The following is a 21,300-nucleotide window of genomic DNA, read 5'->3' as shown; positions in this document are numbered from 1 at the left end:
TGCTTCCCGCCTGTGTCTTGATTGACAATAAGGTCTGCTTAGCTTTCTGATGAGTGGGGTCTATCTGCAGCATCTCAGGCCTGGATGGGGGAGGGGCCTTTGGCCCTGGGCTGCTGTCTCAGATGTGGACAGCTCTGCACTTGGAGACATGGCTCGGAATCCAGAAAGACTTTTCGTCCTCTCCTTAATGTCTGCTGAAGGAGCTGGACAAAGTCTCCTTCCTTCATCCCCCACTGAGCAGGCTAGCTACTGGGAAGGATTCTAATGCCAGCTCCATCACCCGCCAGAGAGATGGTTAAACCACTCACAAGCCCGTGTGCTCATCAGAGAAATGGGAATAATGAAATACACCATTGTGCTCGAGGGCAGAGTAGGATGCTGCTGTTTTTTTTCAAGGTACAGGGTAATTGAGGGGCTGGGTGAGGTGGTGCACTCCTATAATCCCACCTACTCAGGCCGCTGAGGCAGGAGGATTGCAAGTTCAAGGCAGGTCTGGGCAACTTAGTGCAACTCTCAAAATAAAGAGCTAGGGGTGTAGCTCAGTGGTAGAGTGCTTGCCTAGCATGTGGGAGGCCCTGGTTTAATCCCCAGTACCTCCAAAAGAAAAGTAACCAGGTGGATTCGTTAATGATGACAGACACTTTGTCCAGCCAACAGGAGCAGAACTGTCTGGAGCTGGCAGTGCAGGGTGATGAGCTTCCTTCTGGGGTTCCTTTCTCTCTGGAGGACTTGAGAATGGCCTGACGCTTTTATAAGGAGGCCACCCCTCTGGCCCTGGTGATCAGCCCTGTCTGGGCGGGTCAGGGTAAGATGCTTTCCATGGTGAAACTCAGGGAGGGATGGGCCGGGCCCTCCTGTCTGCTGCTGTTGACCATGTCGTCATCGTCATCCCACAGACTTGCCTTGTATTTGTCTAATGGTGTGTGTGCTCTGCGGACCTGGGTACTAGGAGATGGGAAGACTGTGCCCAGTCTTGGAGGGAGATGGGTTGGCATTGAGCAATGATCTGTTCAAGTTGCACCCAGGGCGTGGGATGTGATGTCAGCCTTTGGCGCTGGCCTGGAATGAGCCAGCGCTCCTGGGGCAGGTGGGGTGCAGGTGTCCTTCTCTCTGCCTTTCTGGGGTGCATGCATACCTTCCCCACCTCCATGATTTTGTGCATTGGGAAGAACCATCTTTTCTGAAGTGGATTCAGGCCTCATTTTGGATTTTTCCAAAGTGAGCAACCCCCCTGCCTGGGGCGCAGTTTCCCTCCCTGTGAGCCAGGTGCTTGGGCTGGAACTGTGCTCCTTGCAGTCCTGGATTTCTTCAGCGATGCTATAGGGGTTCCTTGAATATTTCCTGCAAATTGTTTTAAAAAAGTGTTACAAAAAATGTCCTTAACAGCTTTGCTACAATGTTAATACAGTCACAAAAAATGTCCTCTCTTTTAAGTTCTTGGTGTTGACTTCCTGGATTCCACTAATGTGTAACTTGTTCACAGTTGACCTCAAGGTCCCTCTTTCCCCCTGTCTGTTTTTCTGAGGGTGTTTCGAGATTCCCATGCAAACTGCGGAGAATGATTCCCTCTCCCAGCCCCTTACCTGTGTGCCTCAGGATTTCTTTCATGCTCTGCAGCCCAAACTGGAGATGGAATTCAACTGGATGTGGAACTGTCATCCCTAGTCCCCGTCCTCGATGTTAATGCATCAAAATAGATTAATCAGTTGCATTGATTGAATTGAGAATAGGTGACTGTTAGGTACTTGAGCCGACAATAGAAATGTAAATATGTAACATTCTGTTTTTATTTGTTGATATATTGGGGTTTCTCATAAGAATTTTCTTTGGGGGGAGGAGGGTAGATATATGATCAACTTAAAAAAAAAAAGTTTGAAAAACAGTGGGCTACACGATTTCAAAGGGTTTTCCCAGCCTTGACAATATGAAAGTCTGAGTCGAAGCTCCTGGCCTACCTCTGTTCCCCTTCCCACGAGAGGAGCCACGGTCTGGGAGATGAGACCAGGATTGGCCACTAAGGCCTCCGCTCCTCCCAGGAAGTCTAGCGTGGACTCCTCAGTGGTGACCAATGGAGGGAGCCTGTCTAGGAAAGGGCATGTCCCATGTGCCTGTGGTCACCTGGAGGAACCCACAGCCTCAGGGGCCCCCACTGGCTTCCTGGTGTGTGCAACTCAGTGTTCTTCAAGTCCCACCTCCATGATTTGTGGCCCTATTCATGTGCGACCCCTGTACGGTTACTTAAGTGAAGTAGCTTACCGGCTTTATTGAGGTCTAATTTGCATATCATGGAAGAAAGTCACCCATTTGAAGTATATTAATGACTTTAAGAAAAGGCCCAGAATTGTCAGCCATCTGCACAGGCCAGATTTAGAATCCTCCATCCCCCGACACCCTTCGTGGCTGTGTGTAGACGGTCGCCATCCCTGCCCGCTGCACAGTCGGGACCTGCTCTCTGTGTGTCGATGTGCCTTTCCTGGACATTTCACGGTAGTGGCTTTGTGCTCTATGTCGTCTTTCATGTCTGGTTTCTGAGGCTCACGTGTCTTTTCCTTGCTGAGCAGCGTGTAAACCCGACCGCTCATGCGTTTGCCTGCACCTTCCCCTGTAGTGTAAATTTAAAGAGTCGCCCCTGCTACCCTCTCAGGACCATCAGCCTGCTCCACCATGTTTAGGGAACATCAGCCCAGGCAGAGCTTCTGGCCGGGCTGCCCCGCCCCGGCCCTGCTCACCACTCCTTTGGTTTCCCCTCGGCCCAACCAACCATTTACCACGTGGTAAATGCGGTCACTGAGACTGTATGGAGCGCAAGGTTGTCAAGCGTTGATCTGGAAACCAAAACAAACACACTCCTCTGTCACCCACCAGTGTCACCAAAATATCCTGTTCTGAGTTTGAAAGCTGGGGGCTTTTCCCTGGGAGATTCCTGCTGAACTTATCTGAACTTTAAACAGGAGAGTTTTCTCAGTTGACATCAAGGAGACCTGGATTCCAGGTCCAGTTCTACCACCGTGTGCTGTGTGACCCTGGGGCAACGGCTGCCCTCTCTGGGCCTCAGGTCATCCACCTTTACAGGAAGGGGTTCCTTTGGGTAATCCCTTCAGCCCGCTCTGTGGTTCGGGTCTGTGACACAAAATCTAGGTTATGGTGATTTTTTTCTGCCTGATCTTTCTGACGTGTGCTTTCTGTGGTCCTTCTTTGTTCTGGGCATCCCCGTCCCTCTTGCCTCTGCGTGGCTAGGGTCCAGGCTTGGGGCATAGGCAGTGCTCATGCTGAACAGTTTAAACAGTTTGGCTCTGGAAGCAGGAACTCTTTGAGTTTGTTGAGAAAAAGTTCCCTCTGAGCGCGTGGTGCTGGGGCGGTGGCCCAGGGCTGTGCTGGCCTGGCTGCCTGTGGGGCACGGGGACTTTCACGGGGTCTGGTGCTCCTGCAGCCCTCCTGGACTTCAGGCCCAGTGTGATTGGGAGTGGGGGCCTAGTTCCCTTCCGAGCAGGTGTGTGTGAGGCTGTGTTGGCAAGATTGGTTTTCCCTTGGGACCTGGGGTGAATTGGAGGGTGACTTGAGAGTTAAGAGGGGCCACTGTGATCATCGGGGCTGGTGGGGCCCACAGCAGGGTGCCTGGGCGATTCTGGGGACAGTGCAGCGGGAAAGGCCCCGTCAACCCCGCAGCCCTGTGTGCATGTGACTCCCCAGCCACTGGACTGTCTGAGGAGGTTCCCGTCTGGGCTGGGCCGGGCCAGTTGGGGCTTTCACTTTAGAGGTGGGGAAACCAGGGCCCAGCAGGACCCCCAGAGCCAAGCGAGCCGGGTTCCCTGCCCTGATACTAGCTGTTTGCAGCCGGGACTTAGAAAAGGTCCTGCACTTTCTCATGTGTCTGTTTTAAGCATTTTTTTTTTTTTAAATCCCCTTTCTGGGGTGGGAGGAACTTTTGTCACAGCGATTTCTGACCTTGAGCCGGAAGGGGCTGGGCTGTCAGCCAGAATGGAGGTCTCCAAATTGGATGGTGAGTGGGCAGCTGGAGTGTCCCCTGCCTTTTCCCATCCCGCCCAGGGAGGCCCTCCAGCAGGTGGGTGCTGGCCCCTGAATGCCCGGGACCCAAACACGGCTCATAGGCTCCGTTCTCTGCCGCTTCTGTGGACACTGTTTATTCTCTCTGAAGTCCAACGCTACGAATTTTTTCTTTCTTTCCTTTTTGGTACTGGGGGTTGATCTCAGGGGCCTTGACCACTGAGCCGCACCCCCAGCCCTGTTTTGTGTTTTTTATTTAGAGACAGGGTCTCACTGAGTAGCTTAGTGCCTGACTTCTGCTGGGCCTGGCTTTGAACTCACGATCCTCCTGCCTCAGCCTCCTGCCCAGCTGCTGGGAGTACAGGCCTGCCCGCCTGCCCGCCTGCCGGCCATGAATTCATTATTTCCAATTTCCCTTCAGGGCGGCTTGGGGTGGTACAAAACAGTTGGAGTCCCTGTTGTGCCACCTTCTGTGTGACTCTGGGCCAGTTGCTTGGCCTCTCTGAGCTGCCTGAGCCAGTGCTGCCTCCTCTGTAAGGAGGGATTCTGGTGTTGCTCCCCAGGGCTTGGGAAGGAGTTAATAAGCTCCTGCCTGAGGGCCCAGGGCCTTGGAAGCTCCTTGTGTGTCCTCCTCTCAGCCCACCCCTCTTCCCCTGGCAAAGTCTCTTCCCTTAATTTATGAGGATTTCTGGGCACAGCCCTGGACTGCCCAACAAATCCATCTCGAGACAGTCGCTGCGCTCTGTCCATGGAAGGCGCCAGAGGTGGTGCTGGGGGCGGACGGAGAAGGGCTGAGAAGGGCTGCCGCTTTGTCCTGCTCTCAGGAGGGCCTTGGGCCTACTCTGAGCAGTGATTTGTGCGTCCGGAAATCTCTGCTCCCAGCCCTTTCTCCCAACCGCCTCTTAAAAACACAGCGAACCCCCGTCGAGGCCCTCGGTTCCCCGGAGAACCATATGCCGGAGTCTCTGGGCCGGGCTGGCATTCTTCTCTCTGGGGACAAATTTGGGAAGGATTCTCAGAGCCTCCAGCTAGAGGAGGGGTGGGACCCTGGTCCCAGAAAAGCAGAGGAGGAAGCCGGAGACAGCTGACACCGAGATTCCTGCTGGGAGGAATGCGGGCGGGGCTCTGCCTGGCCACCGGATGCGCGGCCCTGCCCCCAGCACGTGTGCACAGTCGCGGCTCTCATGTGCAACACGCTCGTGTGCACACGCACCCTTCCCCCGGGCTCTCTTTCAGTCTAGGCCCGAATCCCCCCACGTGTCGGGTTTGAAGGACACAGAAGGGTAGGCCGGTCTGAGCATGCCCTGGCTGCGAGCAGCCGCATCGACTTCCAGGAGCATCGATCGCGGCGCTGCTGGTGACACGGAGGCCAATGCTGGTGACACGGAGGGCGCGCACTTTGCACTCGCAGGCTTGGGATTGGACTCCAGCGGGAGAGAACACCTGGCTGTCACAGATGGTGGGAGGCTGGGGCAGACCAGGAAGCCACCGTCCCGTGCAAAGGCTGAGGAGCGTGCGGCTCCTCCCTGACTTCTCCTTGGGGGGGTCCCCAAGCGACCACCTCTTCCTGCGCTGCAGCCTGAGTCCTAGCAGCCGGGATGTGCCCACCGTGGCCTGGGCGCCATGGAGCCGGCTCCTGGGCTTTCTTCTTTGCAGAGCCCCCGCCGGGCCGGCCAGAGTCCACGCTGAGTAAATATTTGCGTGTGAAGGAGAGTCTGGCTGCAGCAGGCAGTAGGCACCGAGGGACTGGGGACATCGAGATGACACAGGGATCCAGCTGTGCGTGGAGGGAAGGATCAGCAGACCTGGGATTTAGTCCCAGCGCATCAGCTCCATGAATTCAAAAGAAGCCCAGAGCCTGGTGCCCCCTGCTTGGGCCCAGCCCAGGAGGGAAAGGCTCAGTGAGCGAGGGCTGGGCGCTTTGCCTCTGGGTCTCAGTTTCCTCGTCTGTGAAGTGGGGATGCCAGGTCCTGTGGTCTGAGGTTGTGGGAGGGGTCAGAAGACCCACAGAGCTGCAGAGCGTTTTGTGTGTCCATGGTCAAGTTCAAAAGAGAGGTACTTGGGAAGATCTCACAGGGCGGAGAGGGAGCTGTGCCGGCCCTTGAGGGGACACCTGCTGGAAGTTGGGGTGTGGTGGTCCCCACGTCCTCTGCCTGCAGCCTTTGTGGGTTGTGCGGCCTCTGGGCCTTGCCAGCCTGTGGGTGCTGGGGCTGGCGAAGCTCTGGGACTCCCTGCCCAGCAGTTAGCTCCCTCCCGCCCCCGCTGGGCACAGGCTCCTGGCTTCCTGGAAGGATGTGGTTTCTCACTCTAGTCCCCAGCACAAGAGAAGGTAGTTGGCGCTGGGTTGTGGCTCAGCGGTAGAGCGCTCACCTAGCACGCACGAGGCACTGGGTTCCATCCTCAGCACCCATAAATGTAAATCAAAAAAATAGCGAGAAGCCAGCTTCACCCAGTGGTCAGCCTGGCAGGGGCTGCTGGCTCTTTGGAGGATTGCAGCCTGGCTGAGCCCCTGGGTGGCGGCCCGGGGCTGCTGGGATCCTGTGGAGTCCAGATCCCATCCACACTTGCCTGAGGTGTGGCTGGAGCTTTGCCTTGCCCTCCCGGGAATGGCGCAGTGAGGGGTGGGCTTGCGTTGCCCTGTGAAGACTGTGTCCTCTCTGTGACTTTGCTGGATCTTGCACGCACCATTTAATTTCTCACCCCCAAGTTTATCCCTCTGTAAAACGGGGTGAGGTTTCTTATGAGTTCTGCTTCTTGGGCTGGTGTAAAAATCACTTGCAGTCGTGTGATACGAAAACATCTTGGGAAAGGATTTAAAAATAAACCAGTTTGACTCAGCAGCTGCCGTTTATTGAGCACCTACTAGTGCGAGGCTCTCAAGCTTCTGTAAATGATAATAGTAGTCAGCAGAGAATCTCCAGAGGAAGGAAGCGATCGCGCTCCTCTGACAAAGGAGAGGCTCAAAGAGGTGAAGTCGTCCGTCCTGCGTCTCACAGGGAGTCCTCTCTGGACCTCCAGACCAAGCTCAGTGCCCTTCCTGGATGGCTGCCTTGTCCCATGCCACCTGAAGGCTAGTGAAGGTGGACCCTGAAGCAGGCAGGAGGCAGGCTGGAAGCAGGGTCTCTCCAGCACCTGTCACAATATTGCTACGAGGGTGGCAGAACAGGAGGCGGTGGCTGCTCTAGGAAGACTTTCTGCTGTCACTTTACAGTAATTATCTCTTGAGAAGCAAGTGAATCGCGGTGGTGGCAGGTGGCGGATCCCCCACCCCCTGCTCTCTGGAGGGGATCCTAATGGGGGTGGCCGGGGTGGGGGTGGGGGCGCCGGGTGAGGGAAGCTCTGGTCAGCCAGGGAGCGAGGCACAGCTGGGCAGTGTGGCCGGTGGGGGATGCACAGGGAACAGGACACACACCTGTGAGTGGCTTCCCGTCGGGTCTCAGGTAAGCCCCCGGCTAAGGCAGATGGAAACCAGGCTCAGGGGGAAGTAGCTTCACCCAAGTCCACCGCAGGGCTGTGAGACTGGGCTCTGGGGTGTGCTCCTATTGTCCTGCCCAGCCCCAAGGTGTCCCCAGAGCAGTGACTTGAGGTTCTTCACTGATAACAGCCAGGAGGAAGCACTGGGCATCGGGGGCAGTGGGCTGGGGACGCCTAACTTGTGCTTTTGATCAGCGCCATGCACTTTACCAGGCCACAGGGAACCTGTTACCGTCATTTTGTGCCTCTTCTTGGGGAAGACGAGACTTCTGGGTGTGGTGTCTGAGAAGACAGCGGCTGGTCACTCACTGCACCAGGCCCCGTGCTGGCCACCAGGGGAAACGGACACAGCCCCTGCTCTCTGGAGCTCAGAGTCTGGAGACAAGGGAAATGTGTCACACCGTGTGGCAGTGTCACAGGTTAGGCACCTGCTCAAGTAGTGCCTGTGCATCCCAGGAGCCTGATAAACACTTTTTTTTTCTTTTTTTGGGTACCGGGGATTGAACCAGGGTCCCCTCAACCACTGAGCCCCATCCCAGCCCTATTCTGCATTTTATTTAGAGACAGGGTCTCACTGACTGGCTTAGTGCCTCGCTGTTGCTGAGGCTGGCCTTGAACTGCGATCCTCCTGCCTCAGCCTCCTTATAGGCCTGTCAGGAACATTTGTTAGTTTTAATTGGTTAAACAAGTATTTCTGGCCTTGCCTCCTGGCCAGGCTCCATTCAGAGCAGTTTACACACATTGAGTCCCTGGAACCTCACACTGAGCCAGCCCTGCGAGCGGGAAGCCATCTGGCCCATTTTCGAGGTGCTGATACTGAGCACCAGAGGTGGCTGAGGGAGGCGAGCCTAGAGTGGGGCACACTTGTCGCACACCCCCTCTGAGCCTCTGTTTTCACGTCTGTGAAATGGGGGTGCGCACTCTGCTCTCACCAGGCTGTTGGGCTTTGGCCTGGGTAGAAGCCCCTGCACGTGGCCATGTGGGGAGGGGCTGTCTCCCAGCTGTGACCAAGATGCTTGCTCAGCCATCTCTGCTCGCGTGCCCTGACTGCGGGATGTGTGGGCTCACACAGCCCCCGCCCCGCTGTCTGCTGCCGGATGGAGAGAGGCCCCTGCAGTGGGGATGGTGCCTTCCACCCTCTTAATTGGCCATTTTTATTACTCGGATTATTTTAAGACAGTTCTTGGCTCCCTGCCTCCTGTTGACCATCTCGGGGGAAGGGAAGAGCTGCGGGTCTTAGTGGACCTTGTGAGATTCCCCGGCAGACAGACTCCTCTCAGGGCCAGGTCAGTACTTCTTCCCAGGACCCTTCGGGTGCCTCTCTTTGCCCGGCCCCCTCTGGTCAGGGGAGGAAGGCCTCCTGGGGATGGGGCGGGGAAGCTCCGGGAGAGGCATGCTGCAGTCAGCACCAGAAGGTCCCTGGGTGCCCCAGCCCCAGGAGTCCAGAGAGCCCCTGGGCCTGAGCAGGGCCAGTCAGGGAGGCTTGCTGGAGAGCTGTGCCCGGGGCTGTGGTCGGAGTAGAGGAGGAGGAAGGTGCAGGTGGAGGGCGGCCTGCGCAGAGGCCTGGAGGGGAGGCTGTGGGGCGGGCGGGCACCGCTGCCTGTGCCCAGCTGGTGTGGACTGTCCTCTTCCGCTCTTCGCCCTCCGTCCTCTCGGCCTCCCTGCTCTGGCCACCCCTGGTCCCCTCCGGCCCCTCTTCCCCTTCTTCCTCGTGCTGTTCTGGTTTCTGTCCTGGTGGCTGGCTCTCACCCCGGCTGAGGGGGCATCCTGTCCCCCAGCCAGACGCCAGGCTCTTGCTGCTGGGGCTCCGAGCACCCTGGGTGTGTGTGCACGTGCTCACGTCACGTCTGTGTGTACGCGTACGTGTGAGCAGAGTCAGAGCCTCCGTCTCTACTCTGGGGACTCAGAACCCTCAAGGTCGGGACCTCGCCTCTGGCCACCTCTTGCACTGTGGCCTGGGCTCTCAGCATCAAGGTGAGGCCAGGAGGCCGTGAGGTCAGTGTGGGCCATGGGGGCCAAGGCCTCGGGTCACACGCAGGTGGGGGGCAGGTGGGGGGCAGGTGGGGGCCGGTCTGCTCACCTACTCCCTTGGCCTCCCAGGTGCCTGTGTCTTTCAGCCCAGAGGGCCTGAGTACTCCCTAAGGTCATTTCATCCATTCCTCTGCCTCCAGGCACAACCATTCCCGCCATCCTCCACAGGCAGATGTACCTCCCGTCCTTCTGACTGACCTGGGTGTTTGTCTTGCAGTGTTTCTGTCTGCCCCCCCCCCCCCCCCCCCAACACACACACCATGACCACTGTGCAGATAAGAACAGAGAGGCCCATGGGAGAGAAGCTTCCTGGGGTCACACAGCAGGGGGCGTGGACCAGGCCTTCCCACCCTGGGGCTGCCGCCTCCGTCTCCCAGCAGCCCGAGCACTGGGGCCTGGGAGCGGGGAGGCCCACGGAGCCCACCCTGCCCCTCCAGCAGACCCAGGTCCTGGGGCTGTGGGGCCAAGGTCCCCTGGATGGGAGGTGGGGTTTGTGTCCTTGTAACACAAGGCACCAGCCCAGCCTGGCTTTGGGCTCCTGGGGTGGTGACTGAACCGCTGTCCCCACCTGCCACCCAGGTGCTGGTGAATCATTTCTCTGCCTCGGTTTCCTCTTGTGGAAAACCTGCTGGTGAGACCAGAGGCTGCTGCAAGCCACCCCGGGTGGCTGTCCCGGCCCCCTACCTCCGGGTGAGCCCTGGGTTGGGGGTTGGAGTCTTGCCTGGAATGCCGGAGCTGGGTGGCCCAAGCCAGGCCTCCAGGCCCCACGAAGGCCCCCCTCCAGACCCGGACAGTCGCTGTTTTACGTGACAGTGGACTTCACCCCTGCCTTGAAGGCCCTCCCCCGCCCTGGGGCCTGGGAGCTGGGTGGGCAGCTGCGGGCAGAGCTGGCATCTCCCTGGTGTCCTGTGCAAGGGACCCCCAGGTGGTCCACCAGTCCTTCCTGAGCCTTGGGCTGCACTCGCTCTTCCTTGGTGCCCGCCGAGGGCTGGGACCGCTGGGCCATGTCCCTGCCCGGCCTCAGTTCTCCCGGCTGTCAAGTGGGGCTGTTGGCCTTAGCTCTTAGGTTGTCACAGGAATGGGAGGTGGCATGTGCTGGGTGCCAAGCGTGGTGCGGGCACCCTGGCTGCCCCCCGGGCTGCCCCAGCCCCGGGCCGTGGCACTGAGGACTGCTACTTCCTCCCCTTCCAGCTGCACCCTGGCCTTTTGTGTCCGGGCCTTCCTCTCCCCAGCCTGGCCAGCACGCGGGAGGTCACGTCCTCCTCCTTCCCAGCAGACTGTCGGCGCAGAGTGACCCGGAGGGCAGGACCCCGCGGTCAAGGCTGTGTCCGGCACGGGGAGTCGCCTGGAGCCTGTGGCTTCCAGGTGGGCATGGACGGGGGCGGCTGTGCCTGTCCCCGCCTCCCTGGGATGCCACAGCCTCCTCTGTGGGTCGGAGGCAGCCCCGGGAGGCCACATGATTGGTCTGAAGCTCATGTGGGGCAGGGGCCGGCTGGGTCGGAACCCGCATCTGGCAGACAGCTCACGGGAGGACTTCCCAGGCTCACTCTGCCAGGCTGAGAAATGGGCTCACGTCCCCGGCCCGCTTCTCGGGGGAGCTCTAGGGGCTGGGAGGCAGGGCTCCCCCGGCAGCCAGCCGCCCCTTCCTCCTGGATCCCATAAACCAACGCCTCTTCAGGGATTGCAGTGAGCGCTCACTCCCAGACCTTGGCAGAGGGTGACGTTGAAGGCTGGCTCGCCATTGTTCTCCCTGGGTTGACGTCAGGGCAGAGGGTTAGGGTTTCGGCTCTGAGACAAAGGCCTCCTTGTAGCTTCTGCCAAGTTGAAGTGCAGGCACGTCACCCCCAGGTGGGAAACCAGGTAGAGGGATTGAGGCGGGAGCGCCAGGAGCCTGGGAGGCCCCGCTTGGCCTCAGCTGCCCAGGGAGGAGGCAGATCTCACGGTCCAGCCACACCCCACGCGCTCCTTTCCCACGAGGTGCTCAGAGCTGTGCGGACGCGCTCCTGAACGGGAGCGGTGCTGGCGCCCCTTGTACAGGCGGGGAGCGGAGCCTCGCAGGCAGGAGGACTTGGTACCTGCGGCAGCCGGAGCGTGCAGAGCCTGCACCAGCGCTCTGACTTCAAGGGTCAGCCCGGGGCCCAGCACAGGGGTGTCATTTCACATCCGGCTCTGGGAGGGTGTCTTGCAGAGCCAGGATGCAGTGAGGCCACAGCGACAACCTCGGGGCTTGGGGGAGCCAGAGCTGTCCTCCCTCTCCTCAGGATTCAGAGTGGACTCCCTGATTATGAGCATGTGTGTGGGGCCTACGGTCTGCCCGATGTGTATGACACATGTGTGCACAGGGTAGAGAGGGGACCGGATGCTGGAGAGTCAGTGGTCACTGGAAAGTGATTCCGGGGGGGCCATGTGGGCAGGTGTAAGGAGCCATCTCAGAGGACACCTAGGACCTCCTGCTCATCTTCAGTGTTTCCCACATGATATTCATGCATCTGTCCATCGTTTTGGGGGTCCCTGTGCCCAGACCCTATGTTCGGGCTTTGTGATGGTCCTAAATGAACTGGGCGCTTGCCAGTTCCTGGGGAGCTTTCCAATTGGCTGTCGAACAGGGCAGAAGAGTGCTAGAGCTTCAGTCTCCCTCTTTCCCTTATTTCAGAGAGGGGTAGCGACTTGCTCAGGGTTGCCCAGCGAGGACTCATCAGGTGTGCAGAGTCCAGCCCTCGCTCATTTCTCTGCCGTGCTGACCGCTCTGGCCCCTGGCTGGTAGCCCTCCTACCCAGCGCCCATCCCCCGCCACAGCTATTTTGATGTGTTCTTCAGCTTTTATGGAATCCTCCACAACCTCTGCTCTGAGACACATCCGAGATGCCCGCTGCAGCCTCGCTTGGCTGTGCCCTGCCCTGACACGTCGCCTTGCACATCCGCAACAGGAGGCCGACTGAACCCCAAGTGCGCATGTTCCTTGCAGGCCCCAGAGGGTCTCTGAATCTCTCTCACCTTGAGTTGGGGACCAATGCAAATCCTGCTTAAAAATCTTACTTCCAAGAAGAGCATTCAGAGACTCGCAAGACATGCAAGACATGCCGTCCCTCATCCTTTTTCAGCCTTTTCTATTGGGAAGTGCTTCCTGGTCTCTAGCCATGATCCTGAATGCTGTATTTCCCCTTGCTTGGTTCTCCTCTGAGCAGGGAAGTGGCTGGACTTCACGCCATGTCCCCCGCAGCCCTGGAAGCGCGTGCTGGTCTCTCCACCTCCTTCACCCTCCCTCTCAGGCCTGCGTCTCAGACACCAGCTGGGGCGCTCTGGGTAGGGAGGCTGGTCCCTTTGGGATCCCGCAGGTTCCTGGAGAGGCACGGTCCTCCTCTTTGTGTGTGGCGCTGGGGTTTGAACCCAGGGCCTTGCGTGAGCCCGGCAAGCGCTCTGCCCACTGAGCCGCGTCTCCAGCCCACGTGCCTCTTCCTGCTGGAGTCGGGGCCGTCTGCACCGGCAGTGGCCCAGGTCCCGCCTCTCTGGATGGGGAAACTGAGGCCCAGAGAGGTCAACTCCCTGCCTTGGTCCGTCCCGTCAGCGTGGCCGAGTGGGGGTCCCTCTGGGGCCGTGGCATCCTTGCTTTTGGGGCAGGGGACCTTCCAGCTTGGTGAAGACGGTGGGCCGTCGTGGCCCAGACAGGGTCCTGCTGGTGAAGCGTCCTGGGCCGCGCTCAGTTGCTGTGGCACCTCCTCCCTGCCTCACTGTCCCGTGGCTCCCTGTTGTCACACGGCCTCCCAGACTCCCTTTTGCCCCCAGGGAGGTCCTCATGTGTGTGAGGGGGACACCATTTCCGCGGCCAGGGCAGGAAGGGGTTAAGTAGTCCTGCCCGCCAGGGCTGGACGCCCAGCTGGTGTCCTGGCCCCTCGGGCCAGCCTGGCCATCTGGCCTGGCAGACACCACACTGCGTCCCATCTGTCCCAAGGCAAAGTCACCAGGAGGAGACCCGTCAGGGTGTGCATGGAACCTGCTGTCTGTCCCCGCTAGGCTGGGCCTGGGCAGGCTGTCTTCTGGCCACTCGCCCAACTGCCCTGGAGTAGCTGGCACACAGGGTCTCCCCAGGAGAGGAGAGTCAGCTCGTGCAGACAGGCCCAGAGAGGTGCAGAGACAGGCTCAGTGTCACACAGCAAGCCAGTGGAAGTAGAGTGGGACTCATGAGGGACCCTGCTTGCCTGTGGCTCCAGCTCACCCTTCAGTAGAGACAGTGCAGGGTCCGCTGTGTGCCGGGCAGTGGTGACTGGGGACACGAGGCAGCACCCCGCGGGGAGGAGAGGCGCATCCCAGCCAGCCTGGGGCTGTGACACCCTCCCAAGCTGGACGTGGGGCTGCGCTAAGAGGAACATGCTAATCTGAGGCTCTGGGTGTCTGTGGTCCTGTCGCTCCTCACAACCCAGGGGGGTACCGTGGTGACCCCCATTTTACAGATGAGAAAACTGAGGCTCAGAGAGGAAAGTCACTTCATGGGACCACAGCTGGGGGCGGCCGAGATGGGCTCCCTCCAGGTCCGTCTGGTGCCAGAGCGTCTGGAGGTGGGGACAGGCTGTGCCTCACTTCTTCCCCAGGTTGGCTCCTCCCTGGCTCTCTGCCCCGGCTGCCTCCTGAGTGCGACCAGGGACCGTGTGTCAGGAGGACGAGGCTCAGGAGGAGAGTCCCAGGAGGGTTGGGGTGAGAAGAGGAGCTGTGCTCTTGCCAGTCCCTTGGCACAGCTGGAGTTGGTGGCCCTCTGACTGGCCTTGGGCGGGCTCCCAGCGGCATCCGGGCAGCCCTTGGGGGACTCCCGCTGGTCGGCCCTGTGTCTTTCTGGAGGCCCGGAACTCTGCCCAGGGTGGGGCTGGACCAGGCCATGGGAGCCACACAGGGTCCGCAGGGGCCTGGCAGCCGGGCAGAGGCCTTCAGCGCTCCCCCCTTGAGGTTTTGGGGCGATGCAGCGTGGGGTCCTCTCTGATCCCTGGGGGCTGAGGCACACCCTCCTCCACCTTCTCCCTGCGATGTGAGGCCACCGCCACAGAGAAGCCAGGGCAGGCGTTGGGGTCAGGCAGCCCGGGCTCCCGTCCAGCTCTGCCTCCTCATGGGGCAAGAGAAAGGGACCCAGAGCCGGGCAGATCCAGGGCTCTGTGACTTCGGGCAGGTCCCTCCACGTCCCCAGGCCTGTTTCCTTGTCTTCGAAATAAGCACAACACTGATGCCGCTCCGAGCCGAGTGGACGGTGCCCGACGTGCTCGCCATTCACGATGTTACCTGTCGCCATCACGTGGTCCTGAGCGAGTCACCTCAGCCCCGTGAGCCTCAGTTTCCCCCTCAGCAGAAGGGGCTCGAGGAAATGAGAGGCTTCCACATCCCGGGGTCAAGGCTTCCCCACGACAGGGTGCCGGGAGCTTCTGTCTCGCCCTCCTGCCTGAGGGGACTCCTCCTCTCTCTGCTGAGAGGCCCCCTGGTCCTGGGGATAGGTGGCGGGAGCTCTGTGGGTGTTGGGTGGGGGCCAGTGCCCCCCTCGGCCCCCTCTGGCTCGTGTGGAGTGGAGTCGGGGTGAACCGTGTTAGTCACTGATCCCCCTCTTGGCACGAGCCACTGCAGGCTAGTGGCTGTCCCCGCTGTGCCTGGAGCCGGCCCCTTCCCGGCCAGTCAGGACAGTCAGACAGTCACACAGGGGCCGTCCCCACCCCGACCCACCCGCACTTGCACAAACCCGCGGGTAACTGGCGGCCCTCTTCCCACCCTCCCCAGGGACGGCCAGGAACGCTGTCCTCCCCTGGCCAGGTCTGAGCCCTGCCTGGCTGTGTGACCTTGGGAACGTCCCTTCACCCCTCTGCGCCTCAGACTTCGTTCCGGAGGGACCTGGACCTCGAATGCTGGTCCTGGTTCTCGGCCGGCTCTTCGCTGTGCTCTTTTGAACCCGGCCTCCACCCCTGAGCTACACGCCCCAAATGGCCCAGGCGGCCTTGAGCTAGCGTCCTCCTGCCTCAGCCTCCCGTCCTCCTGCCTCAGCCTCCCGAGTCTCTGGGATCACAGGCAGGCGCCCCGCCCAGCTTCTTTGCACTTTTGTCACCTCACGTGGGGCCGTGTGCACACGTCACCGTCATCGAATGCCCGGGGTTGTCCACCTCCACTGTACCGCCCTGCGCTGGGCCCTGGCTCCAACACGGAGCCTTGTTTTAAACTGGCGCTTGCCTGGCAGGCTGTCCTTGGCCACCAAGCCCTCATTTGTCCAGCCTGCAGGTGACAAGGGAGCCTTGGAATCTGAGGCCATTGCCCCAGGCTGCTGGGTGAGTGACGTGGCCCCCTGCTGAGCCAGTGTGCCCTGCGCCTACTGGGGGGCCGCTCAGTCACTTGGCATAAACAGTGGACAGATCCAAGGTGCACATTAGGTTTCCAAAATAGCCTCGGAGTCTCTGTTTGTCTCCAGGCTGTAAACACGTCCCTGGGTGGGGCCCTCGCCCTCTGGGCACGGACCCGGGGGCCTCCTGCTTCTGGGCCTGGTGTCCAAAGACTTGGTGCCCAGAGCCCCTGCTGGCTCTGGATAGGGCAAGAGCTGGAGCCCAGAGGGAAGGGCTGGAGGACCCCAGGAGGGGGTGAGGGAGAGGGTCTGGGGGCCAGAGAGTGGGCTGTGTCACCAACATTGCCACCCCCTGTCCTGGCAAGATGGGCCAGGCTTTGACGTGGGGAGGAGAGCCGCAGAGTGGGTCTGGCCTGGGGACCTTGGGAAATGGAGGCTGCCAGGCGGTGGCGGGGCCAGCTCCTAGGCCACAGTCAGGCCTGCAGCAGCCCTAGTTTGGGTCTCCCTGTGTCAGGCATCAAGATGTTCTCAGCAGTGTTGCTCAGGTTGCTAGGATTGGGAGTGACAGTGGGGGTCCCATTAAACCGATGGCACCCCACCACCTGGTGAGAAGGATGCCACTGATTGTTGAATGGAGCCTCATTGTTGAAAACGACATGGTCTGACCCCACTTCTGCTTTCTAAAAAGCTCATAGGGAAAAGTTGGGCAGGATGTGCCTCTTGATATCAAGGGTCACCCAGGGAGGGGACTTGGGTGGGTTTGAATTGTTAGGCTTACCTGATCTTCATCACCCCACATCTCTTGTGTAACCATTATAAAACACTCCTGCAATTTAGAAATTTAGAACAAGGGGTACATGAGTGGGTGTTTTTGTCTTCTTAAAAGTTAAGTGGTTTTGACTTTTTGACCAAGTATACATGGCATCATTTAAAACTAAAGAGATATGGAAGGGGGGCTGGGGATATGGCTCAGTTGGTAGAGAGTTTGCCTAGCATGCACATGTCCCTCCCTGGGATCCATCCCCAGCACCACCAAAAAAAAAAAAAAAAAAAAAAAAACGGAAGGAGTATATGTATTGGTCTATTTTCTGTTGCTAACACAAAACACCTGAGGCTGGGTAACATTTTAAAAAAAAAGTTTATTTAGGTCATAGTTTTGGAAACTGAAAATCCAAACAGGGTGGCTCTAGATTTGACTAGGGCTCCTTTGGCCATGTCACATCATGGCAGATGGCATCATGGCAGCAGCATGTGTGAGAGGGAGTGACCTGGTGACACAGGAAAGCAGAGAGTGAGGAGGGGCCAGGCTCTCCCTTGTCTATGACCCTTTTGAGCAAACCAGGCTGGGGTGCCATGAGAACCACCTCAGTCCCTCCTGAGGGCAGCACCCCCAAGGACCTCACCAACTCCCACTAGGCCTCAGCTGTCCCTCTGAGGTGGGGCTCACGGAGGACCAAACTTCCCACACACCATCCGTGGAGGACACTCTCAAACCATAACCAAACCGTAGAAGCGAGGACATTTTGACACTCTGTGACATGGATGGCCCTGAGGACATGGTGCTAGTGAAGATCCTCTCTACCTGAGGCACCGAGAGGAGCCCAGATCTACATGAAGACTCCAGGGCCTGGGTGTGGGAGAGGCGAGGAGGAGGGTACGGGGAGTTGGTGTTGAATGGGTGTGGACCGGATGCTCCCTGGCTGAGGGCCTGGTGGCTCCAGAAGCATCCAGAGCTGAGGTCCACAGGCTTCTTCTCGGGTGTGTGCTGGGCTGGACCCGAGGGCCGGGAGGCGTCCTGTCTTCCCAGCCCTCTGTTTCCAGGCGTTGATGGCGGGGGCTGGCTTGACACCTGGAGCCCAAGCCCTGGCCACGTCCCTGACGGAGCTGCCACCTAGCTGGGCCGCCCACTCTCACAGCGTCCACCTGCCGGGCATTTCCTAGGAGCTGGGCCTGTCCTTAGTGGTGACGCGCACCGGCTGTCGCGGCCCCACTTCTGTTAGCTCCTTCTTCACGACCAGAGCGACAGGACCACGCGGGCAGGAGGGGAGGGGACGAGTCTCCACTTTCTCAGAGCCTGCCCAAGGGGGACCTCGAGGACCTCACGGGGGACTGGGGAACCAGAATTCCTTGGGCCTGGAGGCTAAGGCCTTCCCGAGCTGAGAAGTGGCTCTTGGGAAAGCACAGCCCCGGCCAGGGGCTCTTCCAGGTCAGTGACTGTGACCCCGTGTGCACTGTGCCCCTGCCCCTGGCGTGGTGACTCGGGGCATTTTCTGAGCAGCATGCTGGGGGGTGGAGGGAGAGGGGTTCGTGGGGCGGGAGACGCTGTCTTACCGTGAGGTGGGGCGTCGGGTGGGCCGGCTCTGGCCTTGAGCAGGGGGTTCTGCCCGCCTCGAGGTTCTCACCTGTCAAGTGGGAGTGACTGACCCCTGGCTCACAGAGCCCTGGTGGGAGGAAGGTGACCAGCCCATAATACGCATGTCACAGTAAACCGGGGCCTTCTGCTGGGAGAGCAGGTCTGATGAGCGGCGGGGAGGGTGGCCGTGGGGAAGGCTGGGCCCAGCCCTGGACGCGCTGGGTGGGCGCGGCGGCTGGCCTGGGGAAGTCTCGGAGGGCTCCCTGGGGGAGAGGTTGGAAATGAGCTGCAGAACCTCCCGGTGGTCTGTAATGTGGGTCACAGATTCCTCTCGCCGTGGGACGTTCCCGGAGTCTTTCCCTCCTCAGCGTGGCCCGGCGGGCGGGGGCAGTGCCCACTAGGGTGTGGATTCGGTCAGGTTCTCACAGCAGGGGCTGCTCAGCACGCTGCCCGGATGTCAGCGTCCACAGCTGTTCTCAGTGACCCGTCCCAGGTCTCACCATCCTGGGAGCCTGGCGAACCTAGACACTGGGCAGTTAGGACAGTGGCTCATGATACATCCTCACCCTCAGCGTGGCATTGGGGCAGGTGACCTGGGGCCTCTCTGGCCCCCTCTTTGCCCACAAAGCCAGCAGCTGGTGCAGGAGGACACCCTTAAATGCCCAGGCCTGTCGGGTGGCACCGTGAGACGAGCACCTGCTGACACAGTGTCCCTTTTCAGCATGGACCTCGGAGGGCCGAGAAGTGCCCATCAGTTTGTAGGGTGCCCCCGGGGGGTGGGGCAGAGGCAGGTGTTTGCTGGGTTCCTAGCAAGGGATAGGGTGGCATTAGCATCTGTCTTCTTTCCGTCTGTCACCCCCATCCCCGTGTGCCGCTGGCCACCCAGCCAGGTGACGTCAGCGCCTAGTTCATTATCTTTACCTTCAACAACGCGATTATGGCAGGATAGTGGCTCTGGGGCCGGGCACCCTTAAATCTGGCTCTGTCAGAGTCCTGCAGCACTCTCCCAGTCTCTGAGTGACTGTCACTTGGCACTCATGGGGATGGTGACACTGACTGTCATGGTGCTCCTGGCCTTTTTATGTTATGTTGTAGGATAGTTACAAAAACCCTATGAGGTGGGGGTGGTATTTCTGGGGCCCAGAGACGGTGGGTAACTTGCTTGAGGTGACAGAGCTGCTGTATGGCCGGGACTTGTTCCCAGGGTCCTCGCACTCTTCTCCACTTCATAGTTACAAACTCGAGAACTGATGATGTCCCAACTGGCTCTTGAGACTTTGTGGAATGTCAGACAGCTTTGTGGCCAGTGTGGGGTGTTTGTCCACAGACCACAGAAGTTGGTTTCTGACTTAACTGGGTGGGTCCTCCCAACGCATCCAGTTTGACCTCATTGTGTGGCTCAAGGGAAAGTGACTGGGAGGAGGGCACTCCGTTGGCTTCAGAGATGATTGTCATCTTTGATTCTGCAAGGCCTGAGCAGCTCAGGGCAAGGGACCCAGGGACTGTTAGTTGAATGAATGAGTGACACACGGATGAATGAGTGGAGGCCGCCACCCCATCCCCTGCTTCTCAGCCAGGGAGAGGGTGCTCAGGGGGTGTCTGCTGGTGAGGGCAGGCAGCCAGAAGCCTGGCACCACCCAGGATGTCACCTCTTCCCGGCTCCAATGAGGAGCCATATCCCGGGTCTGTGAATCTCATAGGTGGAGGGATTCTTAGAGATCCTGTTGCAGACGGGGAGACTGGGGTCCAGGCCAGGCAGTGAATTAGCGATGCCTGATGCCTGCCACGGCCCGCGCTTCCCCGTGGACTTTAGAGCTGGCCTCCCCAGCAGCCTGGCTGCTCCCACCTCACCCACTGGAGTCCCTGGTGGCTGGTGGTTCAGGCTGAGAGGTGGCCTGCTGGTGGGGGTCATACTGGACGTCGTGGCTCGGCTGACCTGGCCCCGTTGCGTTTGCAGCTGGGGCTCTGGCCTGCCCGGGCCATTAGTGCCCGCCTGTAATGGAATCTGCCCTGGTTAAGTGTTCACATTAAGCGAATACCTCCCCCGTGGAGACGATCAGTTGGCATTTAATTTGTGTTTCCTTCCGAGAGCAGCCGAGTACAGCTGGGCAGCTCTGATGGGCATGTCTGCGAGGCGTCCCTTCCTGGAGAGCAGGGGCTCCGTGAAGACGGTGGGCTGGGGTGGTGCCGGGAGGGGCAGGGCAGGCAGGGATCGACGGGAGGATCAGGGGCCTCCCTGCTCACAGGTAGCTGAGGCTCCTGTTCTAGACAGATACCAGTGGGAGGAGGAGGCCAGGAGGCCCAGAGACCACATCTGGCTCCCGGTGGGGGTCCCACGTGTGTTCCTGCTGGCCCTCTTCCACTGCCCTTTCTGCCACAGATGGACTGTCCAGGGGGCGCAGGGGTGTGGTGTGGACGGAGGAGTTTGGAGTGTGGTGGCAGTGGGCGGGGCTCCAGGTCCTCTCCGCGGTAGACCCGCCTGGTCTTGGTGGCCAGTGGGTGCCGGGGTCTGTCTCTCCTGGCAACCTCTCCTCCAGCTCAGGAGGCACCTGGCCCTGGTCTCGCTGTGTCAGCACACCTAGGGGCCTGGGCTGGTGAGGCCCCTGTGCTGGCGCCGCGCTCCAACATGCGCACCGCCCCTGGCAGCCTGTCCCCAGCCCTGCTGCCGCGAGATGAGCTCCCTGCGGCCAGGGAGGAGCAAAGATGGCACGGGCCCTGGGCCCCCGGGCCCCAGGAAGGAAGCTGCTCCTGTCCCCGCCTGCCTCTGCCCGAGGCCAGGCCCACGCTTGGCCCAGAGGACGTTTTCCACCGATGGTCTCAAGCCAGCCTCACCTGAGCATGTTCCCCTCCCCTGAGTGAGCTGGCCGGGCGTGCCGGCTGCCGCCTTTCCCAGCAAGGTGTGCACCATTCCTGCGGCGCCCTCCGGCTCCTGCCCAACTGCCGGAGCCAGACACCCGCGCCCTCCAACCCAGAAGGAGGGGTGTGCTTCCACCTCACTGGTGGGGAAACTGAGGCCCAGAGAGGGTGATCGACTTGCCCAAGGTCACACAGTTGGAAAGTGGTGGGGCAGGAGCTGACCGTCTGTTGCCCAGGAGTCTCAGGACTCTCTCCCCAGCAGCCCCAGGCTGTCCCTGGCGCC

The 21,300-nt window shown here is 59.9% G+C and overlaps 1 protein-coding gene across 1 annotated transcript in view; it reads left to right on the top strand.

Annotated features, from left to right (window-relative positions):
- The window catches only part of Iffo2 (intermediate filament family orphan 2), a 41,841-nt gene that overhangs the window by 1,903 nt on the left and 18,638 nt on the right, over positions 1-21,300 (top strand). The window lies entirely within an intron of this gene.

This window comes from Marmota flaviventris, chromosome 10 (assembly GCF_047511675.1).
Source record: "Marmota flaviventris isolate mMarFla1 chromosome 10, mMarFla1.hap1, whole genome shotgun sequence".
Lineage (NCBI taxonomy): Eukaryota > Metazoa > Chordata > Mammalia > Rodentia > Sciuridae > Marmota > Marmota flaviventris.
Note: the sequence above shows the minus strand (reverse complement) of the source record. Positions and strands in the feature narration are given on the sequence as shown.